Source organism: Nicotiana sylvestris, chromosome 12 (genome assembly GCF_000393655.2).
Source record: "Nicotiana sylvestris chromosome 12, ASM39365v2, whole genome shotgun sequence".
Taxonomy (NCBI): Eukaryota; Viridiplantae; Streptophyta; class Magnoliopsida; order Solanales; family Solanaceae; genus Nicotiana; species Nicotiana sylvestris.
In genome coordinates, this window is record NC_091068.1 from 20,665,509 (window position 1) to 20,675,490 (window position 9,982).

Below are 9,982 nucleotides of genomic sequence, written 5' to 3' on the forward strand. Positions count from 1 at the left end.
TCATTACGGGGGCTGTGCAGAAATCATAAAGTTTTCAAGAAAAATATTGATAGCAAAGTCAAGAACTACCAATACATTTTTTGTTACACGCTGAAGCACGATTTCTTGGATACAATAAGACATGCATCAACCAAGCTAATTCGTTTCTATCGACTCTTCAGTCAGCATCTCTGTGACTATTCTGACAGTCTGTAATAAGCTAGTAGAATAAATATTTAAGTATAATTTATGGTGTTAGTTTAGCAAGTCATAAGTACTTCTAAATCACAAAAGAGAATTCTTAAAAGAGGACATCATTTTGTACACTGTTAGATCTTTATAATCCATTGTGCATCTGATTATTGTAGGGGGACTGAAAGACCATATGTGATGTAAGAATAGCTGAAACATGTCTTTTCAGCAGAATACTATCCAAAAACTAAATCCCATTTTACCTTTACATAAGTAAGATGGGTTACAGCATCTTTGCATTCAAACAGCGCTCACTTTGCAAGATAAGATAAGAGGGGTATTAAACCTATGCCAGCTTTACCTGAAAAAGGATAGTTTTAGCTACCAATTTGAACTAAACTCATATCAGACGAAATTTCTATTGTATGCCTATGGCTACAAAGGTCAGAAATACAAATACTTAATTCACACTCTCACAGGTAAGAATAACAAATAGACTCACCTTTATCTATATGATTAACACATGCAAAACAAACTATAATAGAACTGGATGTCTTTACTTGCGGCTGATGGAGAAGAGCGATTTTGGTTCCACATTCGTTACATACATGTTCAATAATTTCACGAGCTTTGTAATGTCACAATGCAGCAGAAAAATACATTGTCTTTTCTAGACTCAGAATGCAAAACCATAGCTTGTGTATAAATTGTATATCGATCATTAGTCGAGCATAGTTGACTTTTTACTGAATAGCCTAATGCTCGGTGACATATATTACTTGATTACACCTTGATTCCTTTCATCTTTTTTTTTTTTTTTGAGAAGGTAACAAGTTTTATAAATTAAGTAGAACCTTTAGCATAAAGATTATGCTAAATGTTAAAGATAGTTACAAGACCCTCGAAAAAGAGCAAAAACGCAAACCCAGACTTGTGGTAGTTACAAAGACCCAATAATATCCCCTATAGACTCTACATCCTCTACCAGAGCTTCTTTACACCAAAAGTGAAACAAAAATATACAATTCATCTTGATCTTCTGTTCAGTGTTAGCTCTATCTTCAAAGCATCTTGAATTTCTCTCCAACCAAATTGTCCACCAAATACATGCTGGGATCAACCTCCACCAATGCTTCTGCCTCAGTAGAATACGAGGCAGAATACCTGGGTCATTCCAGCAAGCTAACATTTTTGCAGTTGTCCTAGGTATTGCCCATTTCACACCTTTCATACTCATGAAAAGATACCACAGCCTACTAGGTACTTTGCAATGTAAAAAGAGGTGGCTGTTTGTTTCAATCTCTTTTCCACACAAGAAACATTTGGAACACATAAGCATTCCTCTCCTCATTAAACTGTCATGAGTTAGAACTGCCTCTTTGACTACAAGCCAACAAAAGCAAGCCACTTTAAAAGGGATTTTCACCTTCCAGATGTGCTTCCAGTGCCATGTCCCATTGTTCATGTGACCAGAGCTATTCAGGGCTCCATATGCTGACTTTACAGTATATACTCCTCCGTTGTTTCTTTCCCATATAAGTCTGTCCTCTTCTTCTGTGATGCCCTTAAAGCCATCCAACAATTTATAGAATTCAATGACTCTCGTAACCTCTCATTGAGGAACCTTCTGAACGTAACATTCCACTCCTGCGTACTCCATACCTCAGCCACAGTAGCTTGGGGTTGCTGCAGTATAGTGAACAAATCTGGAAAAACCTCTTTAAGAGGTCCATTACCAATCCAATCATCATTCCAGAAAGAAGTTTTATTGCCATTCCCCACTTTGATACTAACATTGCTGATAAATCCTGGCCATAAATTTCTAATTGACTTCCATACACTTACACCATAGGGTCCAGAAGCTCCTGTTGTACACCACCTTCCATCTGCCCCATATTTTTCACAGATAACCTTCCTCCATAAAGCTTGATCCTCCAGAGAAAATCTCCATAGCCACTTCATAAGTAAACTCTTGTTATGTTGTCTCAAATTTCTGATTCCCCAACCTCCATCCCTCTTGCTTTTTAGCAAAGTGCTTCATTTTACCAAATTGTAGGCCTTCTTCTCCTTTTTCCCTTGCCGTATGAATTTCCTCCTTAAAGCATCCACTCTTTTCTCAACTTTTACAGGAATTGGGAAAAAAGACATCATGTAAGTAGGAAGAGCATCTAGCACACTATTGACTAAAGTAATCCTCCCTCCCAGAGAAAGATAATTTCCTTTCCATACAGCAAGTTTCTTTTCACACCTCTCCAGCACCTCATTCCATAACTCCTGGGATCTATTTTTTGCTCCCAAGGGCATCCCCAAACATGTTGTTGGGAGATTTCCCACCTGACAGCCCAACACCCCCGCCAATCTTTGAATGTTGGTGACCTCATTAACTGTGTACACCTGTGACTTACTCCAGTTGACATGTAACCGTGAGACAGCTTCAAAGACAGATAAGATCAACCTCAAATGTCTAACTTGCTCTTCTTTAGCATCACAGAACACTAAAGAATCGTCCGCATAAAGCAGATGAGTAACTCTAGATTGCTACTGACATTATTCACTGCCTTGAAACCCCTTATTAACCTCTCCTGGTTTGCCTTCTTAATCATACTATTCAGACCTTCCATTACAATTATAAAAAGGAAAGGAGACAAAAGGTCTCCTTGCCTTAGCCCTCTCTGTGAAGAAAAGAAACCCTCTGGAGAACCATTAACTAGAATGGAAAACTTAACAGTGCTGATGCAGAATCCTATGCATTTGATCCACCTCCTTCCAAAGCCCATATTCTTCAGAGTTTCCAGCAAATAGTTCCAATTTATGTGGTCATATGCCTTCTCGATATCTAGTTTGCCAAGGATCCCTGGAATCTTACTTTTAACCCTGGAATCAACACATTCGTTTGCTATTAGGGCTGCATCCATGATCTGCCTACCTTTGATAAAAGTCATTTGTTGAGTGTCAACCAGTTTGAGAATTACTATCTTCAATTTCTCTGTCAACACCTTTGAAATGATCTTATACACACTACTTATGAGACTTATAGGTCTATAATCTTTTAGTTCCATCGCCCCAGCCTTCTTTGGAATTAATGCTACATAAGTAGCATTAAAGCTCTTCTCAAACAATTCCTGTGAGTGGAAGTTTTGAAAAGTATTCATCAAATCTTCTTTCACCACCTTCCAGCATTGAATCCCTTATGATTTCTTGCTCTTCAAACTCCCTCTGTAGCAATTGCTCCTCTGCCTCACTAATTCTAGGACAATCTGGAAAATTGAACTTTGGCCTCCATGCTTCAGATTCAGTGTATAAGTGCTGATAAAAGGCTAAGATCTCACCCTTTATAACTTCCTTATCATCCACTTGTATCCCATTAATATTGAGCTTGTCAATGTTGTTGAACCTTCTGTGGGCATTTGCAATCCTCTGAAAATACTTAGTATTTCGATCCCCTTGTTTTAACCATTGAACCCTTGATTTCTGCCTCCAAATTAACTCTTCATTTTTGGCAATCTCTTCCAATTCCATGACTAGGCTAGCCTTTTGCACCAACTCATCTTCAGAAAGATCCCCGGATTCTTGAACCACATCTAGTATAAGAATTTTGTTCAAACAGAGTTTTGTGAACCTCCAAATTTCCCCCTTGACATGTTCTCCCTATTCTTCTTTATATTCCTCTCCTGCAATCAAAATCTATAATATGCACAAGTAGCACCAAGCACCGCAGGCTATGGTTGTGATCCAAAACACTTCTATTCATGCCAAACTTCTGTAGAATCTCTTATGCTGGTCTGCACTATACTTTCAAGTGAGGTGACACTACGTACCTTGTATCAATCAACAAGTTCCAAAAATCTTACCACTTTCATATTTGTTGAAGTTGTCAATCCAACTGTTGTGCCAAATAATATTGACATAGGTTCTGTGACAGCAGTCACTGCCATCATGGGATTTTCAATATTTTGCAAGCCTCCCAATAGGACTCAACCCCAAAACCAAGGCAGATGTCTCATAATATATGTATTTCAGCCTGCTGATAACATTTCTTACATTGCTTCAAGATTACAATCAACCCCACAATCCATAAGGGAGTCTAATGGCGTATCCTGAGATATTTTATACCATTTTCATTGCTCTTTGCAGGACTCCTAACCTTAATCAGCCAGCAATTTCATATCACAAGCAAGCAAATGGAATTTGGTATTATAACTTTGAATATCTATAAGTCATATTTAATGTTTTTTGTTAACAAAAAATTAGACAAACAATAGCAATAGTGCAATAGAAAACACATGTAAGGAACCAAAGTACATCTCTAACATATTTCTTATACAAAATGACAAATACAACATATATGTTATTTAACAATCATGTGAAGTAGAAGTAGATAATGTACCTGTTGGACTCCTGGATGACATATGACATATTGTCGAACACCTGCAGAAAAATAAAGAAATAAAAATTATTCAGTCATTTCAGGCAATCATCAAACAGGGTGCACACGATGTACAATGATGTAATAGTGAGACTCGTTCATTTGAATGACATAGTACCAAAGTAGTCACAAGAAAGAACATAAAAGGGGAAAAGAGACGAATCTCACTATTCCAGATCGACCTTCTTAAGAACAAAATAGATATTAAAAATTAAACAAGAAAAACGTTTATATGTTCTCAATCCAAAATGGCCGATCAAACTCAAGTGTTCACTGTCACACTCAGATTTGCTGATTTGTACAAAACTCAAAGTGTTATCTTCACCTGCAGTAAGGAAGAAACAAATTTAGAAGGGGAAAAAGGAACTCTAAGTAATGAATAATATTTCAAAATTTTGAGGAAAGAAGAGGAACCCAAAGTAATCTTATAAAGGAAGAGCCCACCCTTCGCATTGTTCTTTCATAAAATGAATGAATATGAACTGCATATAAGTGAGAAAGGCATTGGGAACTACAAAAGTGCTATTGTGTGCTTCATGCACAAAATGTAACTCAAAGCAGAAACACGATAACTTGAACATCAAAGAAAATAAAGTCGTAAAATTCCCATTGAAACAATTTTAGATTCTTTTATTTTACAAGATGCATGTAACAAAAGGATTTCCAAGTCCTATTCTAAATGCAAAATACACGATATAAAGAATTGTAGAACATCTAACATATTGAATCATCTTAAAATGTTATATGAGATTTCTGCATTAATTGTTCTATGTTATATCCAAGAACCAACAAAGGAAAAGAAGAAAGAAACTTGTTTGGATTGTAATAATTCTTGAAGAGCTTTTGGCAGTATTAGCTTTAAGTAACGATTTACCTTGTTTCAATTGTGGGATTGTTATTACCAGGTTTAATTATGGGACTTTATCCACGGAACTCAAATTACTCTATTTAAGCTTCTTATATTTTTGTAGAAAAGTAATATTAAGTGGAAGTGCATCGAAACTTAGAAGGAATATGGGTTAATTCATGGACAGGCGTAGTTTTGGTTCATTCCCTTCCTGGAAAATTGTTGCAACAAATCAATCGAAGAATAATGTCTTGCTGCTTTTCATTTACACCACCAAAAATATAAAAAGAAGCTAGCAAAGACTTCTTCTTCCCATTCCAACAAATAGAAAATGGCCAAAGGAAATGAACTTCTATTCAAAACCGAAGCCATAGAAATATCGTATGTTCCTTCCTAAATAAATATGCAAAATAAGACAACCTAAGTGCAAAGTGGAAGCTTAGAAAGAGAGTACAGAAGATAATAAATTAATACTATCTCAAATGACAATAAAATATTACCAAACAATGTATATTTATAAACAAAGAACATTATTTCTAGAGGAGCACCGAATGATATCTTTATCACTCTTTACTTGGTCCATTGAATAGATTTGGTATGGAAAATAGTTTTAATGGATTTTCTATGATATGTATTCATGTGTTAAATAGCCATCCTATAAATTATTTCATTCTCAAATGGACATGTTCATATCTTCCATTCTTATTCTCCTGTTCAGTTTATACTCTTTTCATTTTCAATCTTTGCCATTTAACCTCCACTTTTACTTTATGTAATGTGATGCACTAAAGCATAATTGTATGCATTTAGGAAAGAAAAGAACATGTGGCTATCACTGACCGCAAAGAAAAGAGCATGCAGCTTTTACCGACTTTCACCTGACAGAAGAGTGAATTATCAATACTACTCATCTAACTAAGGCTAACCAGAAATCTAATTGTAAAGAGAAAATTAATATACTCCCTCCATTTCTATTTGTTTAATCAATTGTGAATTTCTCGATAGTTTATTCATTCTCAAGTTCAATTAAACAATCCAGACAGAATAAGAAAGATGAAAAGAAATAAGATGAATAAAGAGAAGTGGCACTCACTTAGAACTGCAATGTCTTTTCACCAATGAAGCTCGCTGAATTCATCAGAGAAGAAGGTAAAATAAATTTATTTATCATTACCACCTACAGAAATAATGAAAATATATGAATGTGAAAGCTTAAATATGGAACATAGAGAAGAGCTACTTGAATTATAGAGAAAGGTTTGGCAATTCTCAGGATGGAAAAATAATTTCACCTAACTGTCGAGTTCCCACATCTGTAATAAGGTAAGTAATAACACTAAGTCATCAGGCAAGAACTCGGCATCTAATAGAAGTTAGTATCCAACCAACAAAAAAAAATGCTAAATAAATCCTTATAAAAAATACACAAAAGAAATGGGTACCACATTGTGCATTACCCTCGATAAAATTTGCCTTGACTAATTTTAGGGCATTGTTGAAATTTCAACTCTTGAAATCTCGGCATATTTCTTACACCCAACACATGCACAACCACGAAAATTACACGTTTAATTAATTATTGTAGCCATAAAAAGTAACAGATAAGGCATCGTAGCTATAATGCAGCCTTTGAGAGGTTTTTAAACTTGATAAAAAATGTAATTGATGTTGAGCTAATTCAATCATCAATACATACCAAGTAGCAAAATGGCAGCCACCAAAGAACTCAGCATCAGTTTGGAGTGTATCTGACTTTTCCTGTTTATTTATATAAACAATAATACTACCATAAATATATAAGTAAATTATGCATTTCGTACAAGTATTCATTTAACTATTGACGCACATTATATTATTGAGAAATTCTGTATCTTTGGGGTTGATGCTAGATCTCTACGTTATAGGACACCTAAGAAAAAAGGAATAAAAAAAAATTAAATAGTACTCGAGGCATTTCGACAAAAATCTTTGTTGCATCAAAGTTCTTCCATTCCATTACTATTTCTTCTTTAAGCAGCACTTGAGGCATATCATCAAACATCTTTGTTGCATCAAAGTTGTTCCCTTTCCATCACTATGTCCTCTTCTTGATTGTAATTTCAGTGTACTTCCAAGAAGAATTCAAACAATCAACCACATGCATCTACAAAATCAACTAAGAAGCATGAAGATAAAGTAAAGACCATGTATGCATCAATCAAATAACCAAACTTGCACACGATGTATTAAGAACAAAAATAAAGCAAAAATACAAGGAGAATTCCAGAGGCAGTATGACGATTGTAGATCAATATCGAAAAATAGAATCACATGTTTACATGCCCATCAAGAAATAACAGATAAAAACTAAGTAAAATTAAAAAAATAACCAGGAAAACCTAACCAAAATTTTGAAATGAAACCAAAATCCAAGGCCAAAAGAAGAGCAAACAAAATAAATGCATAAGATGGGTAAGAGAAAGAGAAAAATAGTTGTTCAAGATTCAGACTTACTTTCTCTCTTGCCCATCTTCTTCAGGTGCATGTGCAGAATCGGTTAAAAGGAGAGCCAAAGCCACATGAATTTCTAGAATAGTTATAAGAAAGTCTGGTATCAGTAGTAAAACGACGAACATCGATGGAAGATGAATTGACAGAGCTAAATCTCTAAAACATCGTGGAACTGCGCCTCTCTTAGATTTCTTAACATCGAGACATCTTACTGGAAAAATTTGTGCAAAATCAAAAGCAATAGAAATTTCTGGACTGCACTGAAATTGGAGAAACTGGAGGAATAGTGTTTTACACAGTAAAACTGCAGTACACGTAGTACCGTGTTGACTTAATTACCAATTTATCCCTGAATAAACTCATAATTACCAAAGTACCCCTGTTCGTCCCTGTTGGTATACCCCAACTGCCGTTTCTAAATATTAGTAACAAATCAAATCCTTTTGTGTAAATCTTTCTATTTACTCCTTAGTCTTACGGTACATGTATTGTGCATGTATCCATATTAGTAAATATATAATCTTTTAAAACATCGTATAATATTAGACAATAATATGTTTTTACTAAAAATATGTAAATTTCTGAAAATGATGAATGTTGATCTTATTTAATTGGCTTAATAAATAAATAAAAAATATGATTTATTGTGATTTTTTGGTGTTCCACCAATGACAAAAATTATCCGAGTATCGTTTTTCTTTCTCTCCCCCCTCCTACTTTCTCTCTATCTCTACTATATTTTTAACTTTTTTTGTTGTTATTTGTTTTGATTGTTGAGTATCGTCTTAAAATATTATACAAAATAATTAATAAAAAGAAAATTGTTACTTGAGCAGATAAATTAAAGAGTTCGAAGATAGTATCGAATGAATTATACTCATGTTAACCCAAAAAAATTATGGTCATGTTACATTATTAAATAAGAAATAATTTATATAAAATAAAATCTAGATTGCTCTTAACCTAAATATCAAGACTTCCAACATAAACAAATAATCTTAATAATTTATTCAAATATTAAGATTGCTCTTGAATCTTAATAATTTTTGTTTTCACTTGCCAAATAGAGGTTAGACAAAACTGAAAGGGTCTCCGGGCTAGACACCCGTTAAATACTCTTAGATTATATGTGGGGGCTCTTGTCCTGTGAAGCTTCTGCTTTAAGCGCCCGGGACGTATGCTTGGCATGCATCCAATGTCTTGGGCACGAGCTCGTCAAAAAGTTACTGCGCAATCGATATAATATTGTATGTTAGATTGTCAAAAATTCATGAACAACTATTTAACTCGTCAAAAGCTCCATTCCTTAATCATGATTCAGAAGTTGAGATCAAACATTAATATCATGATATAAAAGTAAATTTAATTTCATCCAAAAATTCGTCAGGTTTTAATTTTTGATAGAACTTCATTATTTAATTCTTTATATTTTTCTCTTCAAATCTTGTTTTTTACTTTATTTCGTTTGATAATAATATTTTTTTATTTGTGGGTTATGAAACTTTTTTAATAACTAGTGTTAGTAGTAATAATTTACAAATAGCTATATTCATTTGTCACGGCACGGAATTCCCACTTTTGGGACTGTGATGACGCCTAATATTTCACTTGATAGACAAGCCAACGTTAGAGGATCTTTAAGCCAATTTTTAATCAATTCAAATAAGTAAAACTAATTAAACCGAAATGAAACTAAATTGGAGTACGAAATGACATAAAAATCAATAATATCTAAGTGCAACCCTGATCTGGAGTCACAAGTTCACGAACTTCTAGAGTCTCTATAAATAGGGTTTAAAATAAATACAAATGTCTAGAATAAAAAGAACAGTAAATAGGGAAAATTGAAGGGGACTTTAAGGTCTGTGGATACCAGCAGATCTACCTCGAGTCTCCAAATGCTAATCTAAGCTAATGCACCTCACGTACAGCTGGTACCAGTAATCTGCACAAGAAGTGTAGAGTATAGTATGAGTACAACCGATCCAATGTACTTTGTAAGTGTCGAGCTTAACCTCGACGAGGTAGTGATGAAGCTATAACGGGAC

At 34.4% G+C, this 9,982-nt stretch overlaps 1 long non-coding RNA gene across 11 annotated transcripts; it reads right to left on the reverse strand.

Annotated features, from left to right (window-relative positions):
* Positions 1–200: 200 nt before the first annotated feature.
* On the reverse strand, positions 201–8,207 carry LOC138884123 (uncharacterized). 11 transcript variants are annotated; one of them, XR_011404249.1, is made up of 6 exons: positions 7,938–8,207; positions 7,291–7,587; positions 7,141–7,202; positions 6,538–6,973; positions 4,559–4,922; positions 201–532 (listed from the first exon to the last, which is right to left on the reverse strand). It is a non-coding gene; the product is annotated as an uncharacterized lncRNA (long non-coding RNA). The 11 variants fall into 11 exon arrangements; XR_011404252.1 differs by having other exon boundaries at positions 6,538–6,621; positions 6,902–6,973; positions 7,141–7,587; XR_011404247.1 differs by having other exon boundaries at positions 6,538–7,202; positions 7,390–7,587.
* Positions 8,208–9,982: the final 1,775 nt, after the last annotated feature.